The 14,692-nt window shown below is 39.8% G+C and overlaps 1 protein-coding gene across 17 annotated transcripts in view; it reads left to right on the plus strand.

Moving 5' to 3' along the window:
• Positions 1–14,692, plus strand: part of EZH2 (enhancer of zeste 2 polycomb repressive complex 2 subunit) — a 76,736-nt gene that overhangs the window by 20,140 nt on the left and 41,904 nt on the right. The window contains exon 1 of one of the 17 annotated variants that reach the window (XM_009204117.4): positions 12,751–13,912. The exons of the other annotated variants lie outside the window; for them this stretch is intronic. The gene's annotated coding sequence lies outside the window, so the exon portion shown is untranslated. Of the gene's footprint in view, positions 1–12,750; positions 13,913–14,692 lie in introns of those variants that run through there. 17 annotated transcript variants of the gene reach the window in all.

The raw sequence follows: 14,692 nt of genomic DNA on the forward strand, positions 1-14,692 counted from the left end.
CCTTAGCCTCCCGAAGTGCTGGGATTACAGGTGTGAGCCATGGCCCCTAGCTGAAAACTTTAACCTTCAGATGTCAGTTCAGTTAGTGAGTCTGTTTTATCTGTTGTTCAAGCAAATTCTTTAAAACACCTAAAATAGTTCAGTTCTTCAATTGCTTGAAATTTATATGGCCGTTTCTTTTCTAAGCAGTGCTTTCAGATAAACACCAGAATACTGGTCTATGGACTTCAGTTTGAAATCATTAGTTTACTCTCTTGCTGGAAGGAGAAAATGATCTTATTGTTGTGGAAAACATATTACTGCAGAATCTACTTGCTTTTGCTCCAACAGTCAAGTTAATATTTTCTATCATTCAGCTAAGATGGCTAAATTAGTATAACTTTCCTTTGCCTTTTAACTTTTTAGCACTACAGAAACCAGGACTACAAATATGTTCTTTACTTTTTTCTGTTATCTTCCCCTATCATGAGACTTTTTGAACGCAAATGCTGTTCATTATGCTTTCTCATCTGTAGTTGCACGTACATGTAATCCACTGTAGTGAAGGCACTGAAACCTGTTGTATTTTCCACATTTCGATAGATCTCTCACAGGATTTCATACTTTCGGAATGCTCAGTAAATTATTATTGACTGCTTGATAGTACCTCTTTGTTCCTGCCTTTCCCCAAGTCCTTCAACAGAAGTTTCTTCTAGCACTTTGCAGGACAGTTGAATGGAATATTTGGGACCCTCACAGTAATGAGCTTGTATGTTTTTGTTATTCTCTCTCTTTTTTTTTTTTTTTTTTTTTTTTAAAACAATAGAGTCGTTTAAGGAAGCAAAAAGGTCCCTGGATCAATATTTTTATTTTATCTTTTATGGTGATAGGGTGAGGTGTGAGTATTTAGGGAGTTGGTTGGTAGGATGGGGTTGTCTTAAGGTTGCAGGAGGGTCAGAAGGGTGACTGTAACTACTGATGATGTCTTACAGTGGTGAAGGAGAAGATAAGTGAAAACAGAAGCAATTTAAACAACTTTTAGTAGGTATTAGTCTCTTAATTTGGCACTGACATATGACAGATTTTAATTTAGATTCTGTAGTTTGACAGGTATAATAAAGTACCCTTCATTAAATATTTTTCACATATACTCTTGTTTGCCTTTTTCTAGTTGCAAGAGTGGTGATTTCTAGGTTTCATTATAAATTTTAGAAATATATAATTTGAATGTATTGACTGTTCTTAGGTTCTCTATGAGGCAAGAAAAGGCAGGGTATTATGACTTCTGATTCATATGATGTCTGGATATATTTAAGGGAGCTGTTCTCAAAGTGTGGCCCGGGATCTATGGCATCAAAACTATTTTTTCTTTTCTTTTTTTTCTTTTTGAGACAGGGTCTCGCTCTGTCACCCAGGCTGGACTGCAGTGGCGACATCTTGGCCCACTGCAACCTCTGCCTCCCAGGTTCAAGTGATTCTCGTGTCTCAACCTCCCGGAAACTATTTTCATAATAATACTGAGTTGTTACTTGCTTAAAAAAAAAAAAAAACCTGTGTTGGACATTTGTACCCATGGTGCAAAAGCAATGAGCAAAAACTGTTGGCACCTTAGAACTTGCAGTTAAAAAAGCCAGTTTTGCTTAAGAATGTCTTTGATGAAGTACTAAAAATGATTAATTTCATTAAATCTTTTTTTTTTTTTTTTGAGATAGAGTCTCGCTCTGTTGCCCAGGCTGGAGTGCAGTGGCGTGATCTCCGCTCACTGCAAGCTCCGCCGCCTCCCAGGTTCACACCATTCTCCTGCCTCAGCCTCCTGAGAAGCTGGGACTACAGGCGCCCGCCACCATGCCCGGCTAATTTTTTTTTGCATTTTTAGTAGAGACGGGGTTTCACCATGTTTGCCAGGATGGTCTCGATCTCCTGACCTCATGGTCCGCCCGCCTCGGCCTCCCAAAGTGCTGGGATTACAGGCGTGAGCCACCGTGCCCGGCCAGTTTCGTTGAATCTTGATCCTTGCACGCATGCACTTGTAACATTCTGTGCAACAAGATGGGAATGTGTGTAAAGTGCTTCTGCTGCATGTTGAGGTATGTTGGATTTTGAGCAAAAGCACTTACGTGATTAAGTTGTGAGCTCCACTAGCCACTTTTTTCATGGAAATTTCATTTTTACTTAAAAGAGGGTCTGACAAACCATGATTATTCAGCCTTAGGTATTTGGCAGACATTTTTTTAAATCAATGAAGTGAGACTGTCACTTCGCGGAAAACAACTGACCATATTTGTTGGCAGAGAGAACATTTGGGCTTTCAAGCAAAAATTAAAATTTTTGGAAAACTTTTGTCTGTTACTGTGAGTATGACAGCTTCCCAGTACTTAAAGACTTTCTGATGAGATTAATGGGTTTAACAAACATGATTTTTTGAAATATGCCAACTTCTGGAAAATCTGCATAACTCAGTGGACCAGTACTTTTTAGATGAGGAATGATGATTTATAACATCGTGCATGGGTTTAAAGATTCATTTAAAGTGAATAGACTAATGAATGTTAATGTGGTAGAGTAGGAAAGGTTCACTGATACAATTTCGGATTCCATGTTGCATCTAATCTTGTAAGAAATTACCACTGCTAACTGAAGTATGATGGTTATTTTGAGGAAAAGCACCCGTGAGATTGAATTGGGAACTGAACTAGCCACTTTTTAATAGAACTGTTTTGGTGTAGTATCAAAGCACGAGATCTACAATGACCTCAGAAGGCTATTCAAACTCTCCTTTTTCTAAGCTAAGTATGTTTAAGTTTGGATTTTCTTCATATACTTGAACCAGAACAACATGTTGGAACAGATTGAATGCAGAAACGGTTAGGATAATCTGTCTCCTATTAGACAGATATTAAAGAAATTGGCAAAAATGTAAAACACTGCTTACTAATTAATTTTTTTTTTTTTTTTTTAAATAAAAGAAGACTATGTTGCTCAGGCTGGTCTGAAACTCCTGGGCTCAAGTGATCCTCCTGCCTCAGCCCCCCAAAGTGCTAGGATTACAGGCATGAGCAACCACGCTTGCCCTTACTCACTAATTTTTTTTTTTTTTTAAGGAAAATAGTTTCTTTTTAAAAATGTGTTATTTATATTAATAGGTACAGTTGACCCTCCATATGTTCGGCTTCTGTGCATTCAACAACTGCAGATCAAAAATACTTGTGGGAAAATAGCCAATAAAATAGTAAAACAGGCCAGGCGCTGTGGCTCACGCCTGTAATCCCAGCACTTTGGGAGGACAGTGTGGGTGGATCCCCTGAAGTCAGGAGTTCGAGACCAGCCTGGCCAACATGGTGAAACCCTGTCTCTACTAAAAATACAAAAATTAGCTGGGCGTGGTGGCGTGCGCCTGTAATCCCAGCTACTCAGGAGGCTGAGACAGGAGAATCGCTTGAACCCGGAGGAGGTTGCAGTGAACTGAGATTGCTCCACTGTACTCCAACTTGGGTGACAGAGTGAGACTCTGTCTCCAAAAAAAAAAAAAAAAAAAAAATACAAATAATACAGTATAACAACGATTTATGTAACATTTACATTGTATTAGATGATCATAAGTAATCTAGAGCCAGATGATTTAAAGTATAAGGGAGAATGTGCATAGGTTATATGCAAATACTATGCCATTTTATATAAGAGATGATCATCTGTGGATTTTGGTATCCATGAAGTTCCTGGAACCAATGCCCCCCAGACCCCCATGGATACTGAGGGCTTGCTATTACAGTTTTTAATAAAAGTAAAAAATGGGCCAGGTGTGGTGGCTTACACCTGTAGTCCCAGCACTTTGGGAGGCCAAGGCGGGCTGATAGTTTGAGCCCAGGAATTCAAGTCCAGCCTGGGCAACATGGCAAAACCCTGTATCTGCTGAAAATAGAAAAAAATAGCCAGACATGGTAGTGTGCACCTGTGGTCCTAGCTACCTGGGAAGTTAAGGTGGGAGGATCACCTAAGCCCAGGAAGGTGAGGCTGCTGTGAGCCGTGATTGTGCCACTGCACTTCAGCCAGAGCCCAAGTGAGACCTTGTCTCAGAAAATAAATAAATAAATAAATAAAATAAATAAATAAAAGTAAATTGTAAAAAATCTCTTAGTTTTTCATTTCTGTTAAGTGTTAATAGCTATAACACATGTAAACTAAACAGGTCATGAGACCAAAATGCTGAAGAATGGTGTTAATGGTGTTCTTCCTTTGAACTACTGTTTTTGTTTTTCTATGCTAGCTAATTACTATGTGAATAATTAACCTCAATGAAGTTCTGTTTTCTCTGTTGTAGCAGTGGCTCATTTAGGGTTCAATTATCTTTTGACCTGTCCTTCCTTCTGATATGATTGCATCTGGTTTTTTAATTTTAGACTTAATTTTTAATTCTAAAATTAAGTCTTTTTTCTATGCCTGCTGCTGTCAACCCAGTCAGGGCCCTTATCATTTTATTCTTGAATTACTTCAGTACTCCATTTTTATTTCTCATGTGGTGTTTTTCAAACTTGAGTGTTGTTTGAAATCCCAGGGTTAATTTGACTTTCATTTTATGAATATGATTTCATATAAGTTCCTTTATGATAAAACCAAAGCAAATTTACAAATTAAATATAGACCATCAAATTAGCTACACATATTTAAGGAGGAGATTTTGTTAGAACCAAATAGTCAATGTTAGAGCTTATAGAATGACATAGCCTGAGGATCAGCTTTATAATAAATCAGTTTTTAAAATTTGGCTTGATAATAGTAACAGAGAATGGCTATTTGCATAAATATGTTTTATAAAATGGTGTTAACTTTTAGTCTTTGTTCAGGATAATGAGACCTACTAGTTAACCAGAACGGGGCCAGCAAGCAGCTCTTGAATGCCAGTTCTCATGCCTGGTCAAAATTCTCTAAAGCTGTGTTGATCACTGAGGTGTTGTGGATGAACTGAAATCTGCATAAGTGGATATTTAATTATTTCTGGAATCTTTACTAGAAAACATGTTCTTACCTAGTTTGCTCCTGGGTTTGCTGTTGGTGAACTGCCTTTGGTTGGTGGGATCTCTGTGTCCCATGGGCTTTGCCACACAGCAGGGACTCTGAGTGCTTCAGCTCACATTCCTTTGTGTGCCACCCTTGCCTTAACTCGCTTACCTGTATTGTTTTTTCTCCCATAGCACTCAACATCATTTTACATGTAAACATTTTACTTTGTTGTTGTTGTTTTTTTGAGACAGAGTCTTACTCTGTTGCCCAGGCTGGTATAGTAGCACATTCTTGGCTCACTGAAACCCCTGCCTCCTGGGCTCAAGTGTTTCTCATGCCTCAGCCTCCTGAGTAGCCGGGGCTACAGGTGTGCACCACCGCTCCTGTCTAATTTTTGTATTTTTAGTAGAGACGGGGTTTCACCATGTTGGTCAGCCTGGTCTTGAACTCCTGGCCTCAGGTCATCCACTTGCCTCAGCTTCCCAAAGTGCTGGGATCACAGTCGTGAGCTACTGCACCTGGCACTTTGTTTTTGACTGTTTCTATCCGACTAGATTTTAAGCTGTATAAAGTCACAGATATTTTTTTCTGTTATGTTAATTGCTAAGTCTTCAGTTTCTATTGTAGTCCCTGGCTTGTATTAGATGCTTAATAAATATTTGTTGACTTAATGAATGCATATTAACCCTTCTCCTTTTCTTTATTCAACTGCAAACTCAAATGCTCTTTTCTGAGTTGTGTGCTTCCACTGTGGGTAAAGACCACAGTTTTTCTCTTCGTTTTAAACACAGCTAAACTGGCCTGAATTGTATAGAATCCTTTTGATTTGTTGTTTGATCAGTACAAGTTCAGTCAGTGGCACAGTTACTTCCCTTGATTCAGATTCTGTAGAAGCCTAAAAGTGCGTTATCTCTTCCAATAGATGTGTCATACAGGCTGCTCTGGAGATCTTCTTTTTTTTTTCTTTTAAATTGTTCACGTAACGTTTTCTGTTTTAAAACAGTGGAATTGCCAGCCTGGGCACTGTAGTGAGACACTTTCTCTACAAAAAGTAAATTGAAAAAAATTAGCTGGGAGTGGTGGAGTGTACCTGTAGTCCCCAGCTACTCAAGAGGCTGAGGCAGAAAGATTGCCTGAGCCCAGGAATTTGAGGCTTCAGTGAGTTGAAATTGCATCACTGCACTCTAGCCTGGAAGACAGAGTGAGACACCTCGTCCTTTCCAAAAAAATTGAAAAAGTAGAATTATATTTGGGAGTTTTTTCCTCAAATTCATTTGAAGTTAAGATTTATAAAAGTATGGGAGGCCAAGCTGGGATTGTCATTTGGACCCAGATGTTCCAGGCTGTAGTGAGCTGTGGTTGGGCCACTGAACTCCAGCCTGGGCAACAGAGTAAGCCCTGCCTCAAAAAAAAAAAAAAAAAAAAAGTTAATAAAAAGTACAAGTTCTCTTAATTACTGCCTTTTTTTTTTTTTTTTTTTTTTTTTTTGAGACGGAGTCTTGCTCTGTCGCCCAGGCTGGAGTGCAGTGGCACAATCTCAGCTTGCTGCAAGCTCTGCCTCCCGGGTTCACACCATTCTCCTGCCTCAGCCTCCCAAGTAGCTGGGACTACAGGTGCCTGCCACCATGCCCAGCTAATTTTTTGTATTTTTAGTACAGGCGGGGTTTCACCACATTAGCAAGGATGCTAATGACCTCTTGACCTCATGATCCGCCGGCCTTGGCCTCCCAAAGTGCTGGGATTATAGGCGTGAGCCACTGTGCCCGGCCACTACCTTTTTTTTTTTTTTTTTTTAACTAATGTTTTTAAATAATTCTAATCATCTGTTCATATTTTTTGTTTTTCATATTTAACATTTTATGTAAAATTTTTAGATTTTAAAATTTGTTTCTGTTATCACTTCTAAAAGTGAATGTCATTTTAAAAAATGAATGCCTTTACATTGGGTTGTTGTGTAACCTAATTCACTTCAAAAAATAACTTTATTTTGGAATATTTATTTATTTATTTGAGACAGAGTCTCGCTGTGTCGCCCAGGCTGGAGTTCAGAGGTGTGATCTCGGCTCACTGCAGCCTCCGCCTCCTGGGTTCAAGCAATTTTCCTGCCTGAGCCTCTCAAGTAGCTAGGATAACAGGTGCCCGCCATCACACCCAGCTAATTTTTGTATTTTTAGTAGAGACTGGATTTCACCATATTGGCCAGGCTGCTCTTGAACTCCTGACTTCCGTGATCCACCTGCTGCAAGACTCCCAAAGTGCTAGGATTACAAGCGTGAGCCACTGCGCCTGGCCAATTTTGGAATAATTTTGGATTTATATAGCCGTGGTATATTTGTTAAAACTAAGAAATCAGTATCAGTATGTTGTCATTAACTAAACTCAAGACTTTATTTGGATTTTCCAGTTATTCCACTAATGTCCTTCTTTGGTTGGTTGGTTGGTTTCAGGATCCAATCCAAGATACCATAGTTCATTTAGTTATCATGTCTTCTAAGTTTTTCTGATCTGTGGTTGTTCTCAGCCTTTCCTTATTTTTCATGACCTCTTAATCGTTTTAAAGTGTATTGGTCAGATGTTTTGTAAGAATGTCCTTTGATTTCGGCTTATTGGATGTTTTCTTATGATTAGACTGAGGTTATGGGTTGAGGTTTGGGGGAAGGATACCACAGAGGTGATATCCCCATCTCATTTCATCACATCAGGGAGTACGTAATAACAGCAGTACTTATCATTGCTCATGTTAATGGCTATGGATTTTTTCACAGAAACATTTCCCTTTCCAGACTCTTCTTTGGAAGTGAATCACTGAATCTAGCACACGCTCAGGGGGAAGGAAATTGAATTCTACCTCCCAGAATGGGGACATACACTCGTGTCAGTTGAAATTCTTGTCAGGAAGAGTTGTTCCTTCTCCTCCATTTGTTTATTTAATCACTTATTTATATCATAGACTTATGAATAATTATTTTGTTCTGTTTTAATACTGTTATGACTTATTCTGCTGCTCAAATTATTCCAGCTTTGGCCACTGGAGTTTCTTCTGTTTGCTTCCTGTCTTGGACCTATCCCTGTCCTTTCATCTTTTGAGCATTTCCCTTCTACTGGCTTGCCTTGTAGTTTCCCTGTCCCAACCCTAGAATCAGCTGTTTCTCCAGACCCTGCTTCCTTGTATTTATTGGAGGGTGGTATTTAGAAACAAAAGTCTTGGGTGCTGGGTATGCTTATTGCTCCTGGGGTATCACTGCTTCCAGGCCCTCTGTTGGACAGACCCTGGAAATGCATGTATTTCAGCTAACCTACATGTGCATACATACCTGGGTTTCTTTATCTATCTGCATATATTTTGAAATAAGCGTGAGTTCATATTGATATATCTGACTAATTCATTACCACCCTTTGCTTATTTGTAACTTCTTTCTGTGACATTGAGAAACTTGGCTCACATTATCTACACTTTATTTACTTATTTGTTTAACCCTAGTGTACATGTAGAGTACTTTCAGAATTACAGACTGTACCCTTATGAGAAACAAATTTACCAGCTAGAGTACTGTGTAGATTGTCCAAAGTTCTGTAGGTTAGCTTCCCCCGACCTCCTGCTCCTTCCATGAGACTATCTCATAAAATTATAATACTGTTAGACTTGCTGTATAGTTTGCATTCTATCCTGAGATCCCCTGACATCCTGTTTTGTTTTTATTTGCATACAGTTTATCATTTTAAAAGTCTTTATATTGAGTTAAATTTTTAATATAAATGTTATAATTCCTGATATCATTCATTGACCATTTATGTAGCTGATAGCCACTACTTTTTTTCTTTTTTTCTTTTTTTTTTGAGATGGAGTCTCGCTCTGTCACCTAGGCTGGAGTGCAGTGGCGCGATCTCAGCTCACTGCAACATCCGCCTCCTAGGTTCAAGCGATTCTCCTGCCTCAGCCTCCTGAGTAGCTGGGACTACAGGCACGCACCACCATGCCTGGCTAATTTTTGTATGTTTAGTAGAGATGGGGTTTTACCATGTTGGGCAGGCTGGTCTTGAACTCCTGACCTCATGATCCACCCGCCTCAGCCTCCCAAAGTGCTGGGATTACAGGCGTGAACCACAGCGCCCGGCTGATAGCCACTACTTTTTTAATGCTGATACAGTGCTTACCATCTGCCAGGCACCGTCTATGCACCGTAAATACATTTACTTCTCATAGTGTCTCTGAGGTAGGTACTCTTGAATTAGCCTTTTTTCATGAGGAGAGTGAGGCACAAAGCTGTTCAGTAACTTGGTCACAACTGCTAAGTGGGAGAAGTAAAACTCTTGCTTTTTGTTTAATACTGTGTATAGGACTTAGAATTAATAGGACTAAATGTTCTCTTGTTAGTTTAGTTTATTATTTGAATTTGATTTGAAATGGAGAGTGCTGCTACCCCAATTCTTTGCCCCATGTCTGTAACAAGCATTATTAATCATGACAGCACTCTTTTTGCTGAGCTAGGACATGGCCTGGCCTAAGGCCAAGAATCCTTACGGACACAACCCTCAAAGTGGTTGTACGAGATGAACTCTCCTTGCCATCTCTGATCTTTTCTGTTTTGAATCCTGATTCTCGTGCCCGGTGCATGGCACTGTGTACCTGCTTCTCCTGAATTCCTCTTTCATGGTCTTCCTTTTCACAGGGACAGGTTTTCTGTATTCCCCCTCAGGCATAGGATCTGCTTCTAAGTGATTAGTTTTTGTCACTTACCAATAGTTTAACATCTATATGTCTGAGTTCTCTTTATATTGTTTTTCTTATCCTTACCTACAAAATCTCATTTACCATTAATTTAAATTTCAGTATATTGAAACATGGATTGTAACTTTAAAAATAAATGAAATTGCCAAATGAGACTAACAGCTGCCTTCAAAGCATTTATACAAATAGGCACTATTGAAGACTGGAGAGTTATCAAAATTGGCATTTTTTTGGCAGTCTTGCTGTGAAGTAAACATTTTTAAAAGGGAGGGACATTGAGAATATTGTAATCATATTACTTACATCTCGTTGGGTTTGGATTTGACCTTACTTAGCCTGGTATTCAATTAAGAGTCAAAGTTGCCGCTATTAATTTAGTTGAGCAGGATAAATAGTATATGTAGTTTATTTTTTTCTTTAGACAAATAGAAACAGAAACATTTATTTGGCCAGACCAAATAGGTGATTATTCCCTTGATTTAGCAAATGCTTTAGGTAGAATTTTTAAAGAAGCATTAAGGGCTCTGACAATATCTATGGGACTTTTTTCAAATTACTCAGTTATTGGCAGCTGGGTAAGGAGGAACGGGGATGTCTGATTTAGGTAAAGACCTCTCACAAGTGGAGTAGGGGCGTATCTGGTAGAGAACAGTGCTGATTCCTTGGACTTGTGTGACCTGGCCACCTGAGAGGTAGGTAGGAAGGTGTGTCTTGGCCATGTCCTAGGGCCTCTGTAAACCTGAGAGGATGGAGGAAGCTCTACTTTTTCTGATGATGCTGTTGGTGATAATAAAGTAGGCTATGAGAGCCCATCTTCCATTAATTCAGACGTTCCTGTACAGTTGGCCCTCTGTAAATGAGATTCTGCATTTTAAGATTCAGCCAACTGTGGGTAAAAATATTTGAAAAGAAACAAAAGTGTCTGTACTGAACATGTACATACTCTTTTCTTGCCATTATTCCCTAAACATAATAGTTTAACAACTATTTACATAGTATTTACATTGTATTAGGTATTTAGTAATCTAGAGACAGTTTTAAAGCAGGGATCCCCAATCCCCAGGCTGTGGACTGGTACCCGTCTGTGGCCTGTTAGGAACTGGGCTGTACAGCTGGAGGTGAGCTCCGCCTCCTGTCAGATTGTTGGCAGCATTAGATTCTCATAGGCACTTGAACCCTATTGTGAGCTGTACATGTGAGGAATCTAGATTGCGCACTCCTTAAGATAATCTTTTTTTTTTTTTTGGAGACGGAGTCTCATCTCACTCTGTTGCCTAGACTGGAGTGCAGTGGCATGATCCTGGCTCACCTCAACGTCCGCCTCCTGGGTTCAAGTGATTTTCCTGCCTCAGCCTCCCAAGTAGCTGGGATTACAGGTGCCTGCCTCCACACCCAGCTAATTTTTGTATTTTTAGTAGAGACAGCGTTTCACCGTGTTGGCCAGACTGGTCTCGAACTCCTGACCTTAAGTGATCTGCCCACCTTGGCCTCCCAAAGTGCTGGGATTACAGGCATGAGCCACCACGCCCAGCCATCCTTATGAGAATCTGACTAATGCCTGATGATCTGAGGTGGAACGGTTTCATCCTGAAACTATCTACCCTCTCCCCACTTTGTGGAAAAACTGTCTTCCACAAAACCAGTCCCTGGTGCCAAAAAAATTGGAGACTGCTGGTTTAAAGTATATGGGAGAATGTGTATAGGTTATGTAATAGTGTACTGTTTTATATCAGGGACTTGAGCCTTTGTGGATTTTGGTATCTGTTGCGGATCCTGGAATTAATCCTCCGTGGATATGGAGGAACAACTGTATATATGGTCTCAGTAATAAATATGTATCAGATACCCTCTGTATTAAGAAAAAAAAAAGGTGGGGGGAATTTCTTGCCTCATATAACTGAATGGTTCTGAAATTGGTTTAGGGAGGCCTGCCTGACTTAGGGCTTAGGTGATGAGACTACAGTTCTTTCTTGGCTTTGACTTTTGTTATTTGTTGTTGTTGACTCTGTTCTTTGTAGGCTCTTCTCGTGGTTGCAAGATGGCTTCCAACAAGTCCTTGGGCAAACATTTTCCCAGGTTTAGATCTAAGGGGAGAAGAGAGAGAGCATTCTTGTCCTAGCATTGCAGGAAACTTGAGATTTTCACTGCACTGATTGTGGCCATGTATCTAACCCTGTACTGGTCAATATGTCTAGGGAGATGTACCTTGGTTAGGCTAAGGTCACAAGCAGCTTGAGTCAGCTTCCTCCAGTGTACTTGGTAGTTCTCAGAGAAGAGTTGGTGTGAAGTTCCCAAGAGAAGGGTGAATTGACCCTGGGTGGCAAAAACAACATAGCATCTACTCTAGTGGGATTAAGTGAGATGGTAAGGCATGGTGTTTAGGGTGTTTCTGAGTTTGGTTTGATTCATAAAATAGATTGTGAACACTGTAATTGCCCTTAATTTTAGTTAAATCTATGTAAATGTAAATCTGTGAGATGTCACTACGTTCTACTAAAGCTTTGATGGGCTCCTGCCATGTTCTGGTTTGGCTTTTGTATTAAAGAGCCGTTGTTGTTTTGGTTTCACTGTATACAGGTAGACTCTTGTTTTAATGAGTAAAGGTATAATCTGTTTTGAACAGGAAAAGCTGCTTTTGTATTCTGGATAAAGTTCATACTAGTGGGATTTCACCTATGAAACTAAACAGATCTTTGAAAAATTTAAAAACCATGTGTATTTACACTGTGTCCATTCAGTAGAAGTAGTTTAAATAAAGGCTTCTGCCAATATATGAATATTTAGAGCTGTATTTTATTATTTTACTTTTTTTGAGACAGAGTCTCGCTCTGTCACCTAGCCTGGAGTGCAGTGGTGTGAAGACAGCTCACTGCAGTCTCCACCTCACAGACTCAAGAAATCCTCCCACCTCAGCTTCCTGAGTAGTTGGGACCACCGGTGTGTGCCACTACACCTGACTTGCTTGCTTGCTTATTTATTGATTTGAGATGGGAGTCTCACTATGTTGCCTAGGCTGGTCTTGAACTCCTGAGCTCAAACAATCCTCCAACCTCGGCCTCTCAGAATGCTGGGTTTACAGGCTTGAGCGACTGTACCTGGCCTTGAATCTGTATTTTAATACTATGCTTACTTGGCTGTGGTGTTGTGAAAAGATCACTGAAAATGGAGTCAGAGACCTGATTTGAGCCTGTCGTTTGTTGTGGGGGAAGGAAGTCAGGGGAGCTAACAACTAAAGGCTCACTATATGCCAGGCACAGAACTAAGTGTGTTTGCATGTATATTTGGTTTTTGTTGCCAGACTTTGAGGTAGGTTTTATGGATAAGGTCTTTAAGGCAGTATCAGCTTCCTTTTTAAAAAGAAATTCTGGAAACTAAGTTTTAGGCTCAAGATCTCTGACTGGTAGGGTCAACTGAACCACAGGGTCTTAACTGTCCCTGCGATTTATCTCCTTTTGAGGGGGTTTCTTGATAATAGGGTGCACTTTACCTCATTTTTTGGCTCAAGCATGGATAGGCCACCCTTGCTTTTCATACCCGTAGCTACACTCTACAAATGATATGCTGATAAGATACAAGCTGCTCGTTATTGGTGTGGGTTAATAGACCTGTTTGTTTGCTTGTTTTTAAGTCTATAGCCGCCCCACCCCCAATCTACAATTTCACCTTCTGAGGTTTTAGTTACTCAGTCAAACCCCACAGTCTGAAAATGTTATGATATTTTGAGAGAGAGAAGACTATAGCTACCTAACTTTTGTTACAACATGTTGTTATAGTTGTTCATTTTACCATGAGTTATTGCTGTCAGTCTCTTACTGTGCCTTAGTTATAAATTAAACTTCATGGGTGTGTATGTATAGGAAAAAACATGGTATATGTAGAGTTTAGTACTATCTGCAGCTTTAGGCATCTGCTATGGGGTTGGGGGGGCGGTCTTGGGAGGTAAGTGGGGACTACTGTACAATTATCAGGCACACACAGGCTCTGGGATTTTACAAATGAGTAAAAGTGGTTCTTGCTATTGAAGCACTTACAGTGGGAGTAGAGTGAAAAACATGAAAATATGATTTTAGTATATTGTAAATGCTGTGATGGTGGGAGTTTGTTTTGTGTAAAACATGCTTTTAATTGGTACCTTAAATTTTAATTTTTTTTCAGAGATCTACCTATTTAGTCCTACACTTTCAAAGAACTATCTGGACACTGTAGGTTTGTCATGATATACTTTATTCGGTATGTTATTAATGCTAGAAACAGCATGGGAAGTCTTCCAGAATATTAGACAAGGACAGTTCTAGTACTAAAACAAAATGCTATCTAATGTCTTCACCAAGACATAAAATATACACCTTAAAAAATAAGTTATATACTGGGCGCAGTGGCTCACGCCTGTACTCCCAGCTCTTTGGGAGGCTGAGGCGGGCAGATCATGAGGTCAGGAGATCGAGACCATCCTGGCCAACATGGTGAAACCCCTCTCTACTGAGAGTACAAAAAATTAGCCGGGCATGGTGGCAGGCACTGGTAGTCCCACCTACTTGGGAGGCCGAGACAGGAGAATGGCATGAACCTGGGAGGCAGAGCTTGCAGTGAGCGGAGATTGCACCACTGCACTCCAACCTGGTCTCAAAAAAAAAAAAAAAAAAAGTAATAACACCCACATTATACATCAGTGAAAACTAAACACGTTTACTACCCTAGGGCTTATTGCACAGGGGTGATACCTCCAAGGAGAAATTTGTCTAGGCAATAGATGGACTAGAGGTGATTAGCTTATGAGCGAATGAGGCTACAGATCATTCCTTTTTATCTGATTCCTTTTTCTTTCTAGTTTCTAGGCCTTTGAAGTGCTAAGTGGTCTTAAATAATTTGCAGAGAATTAATTAAGTTCACATGTTAACTAGCAGATAGGAAGAAAACTATTTTTATGAAATTATTTTTAAAAAATAATGCTCCAGTTTCTTCCCATCTTTGATGTCCTTTGGTCCC

Source organism: Papio anubis, chromosome 4 (assembly GCF_008728515.1).
Source record: "Papio anubis isolate 15944 chromosome 4, Panubis1.0, whole genome shotgun sequence".
Classification (NCBI taxonomy): domain Eukaryota; kingdom Metazoa; phylum Chordata; class Mammalia; order Primates; family Cercopithecidae; genus Papio; species Papio anubis.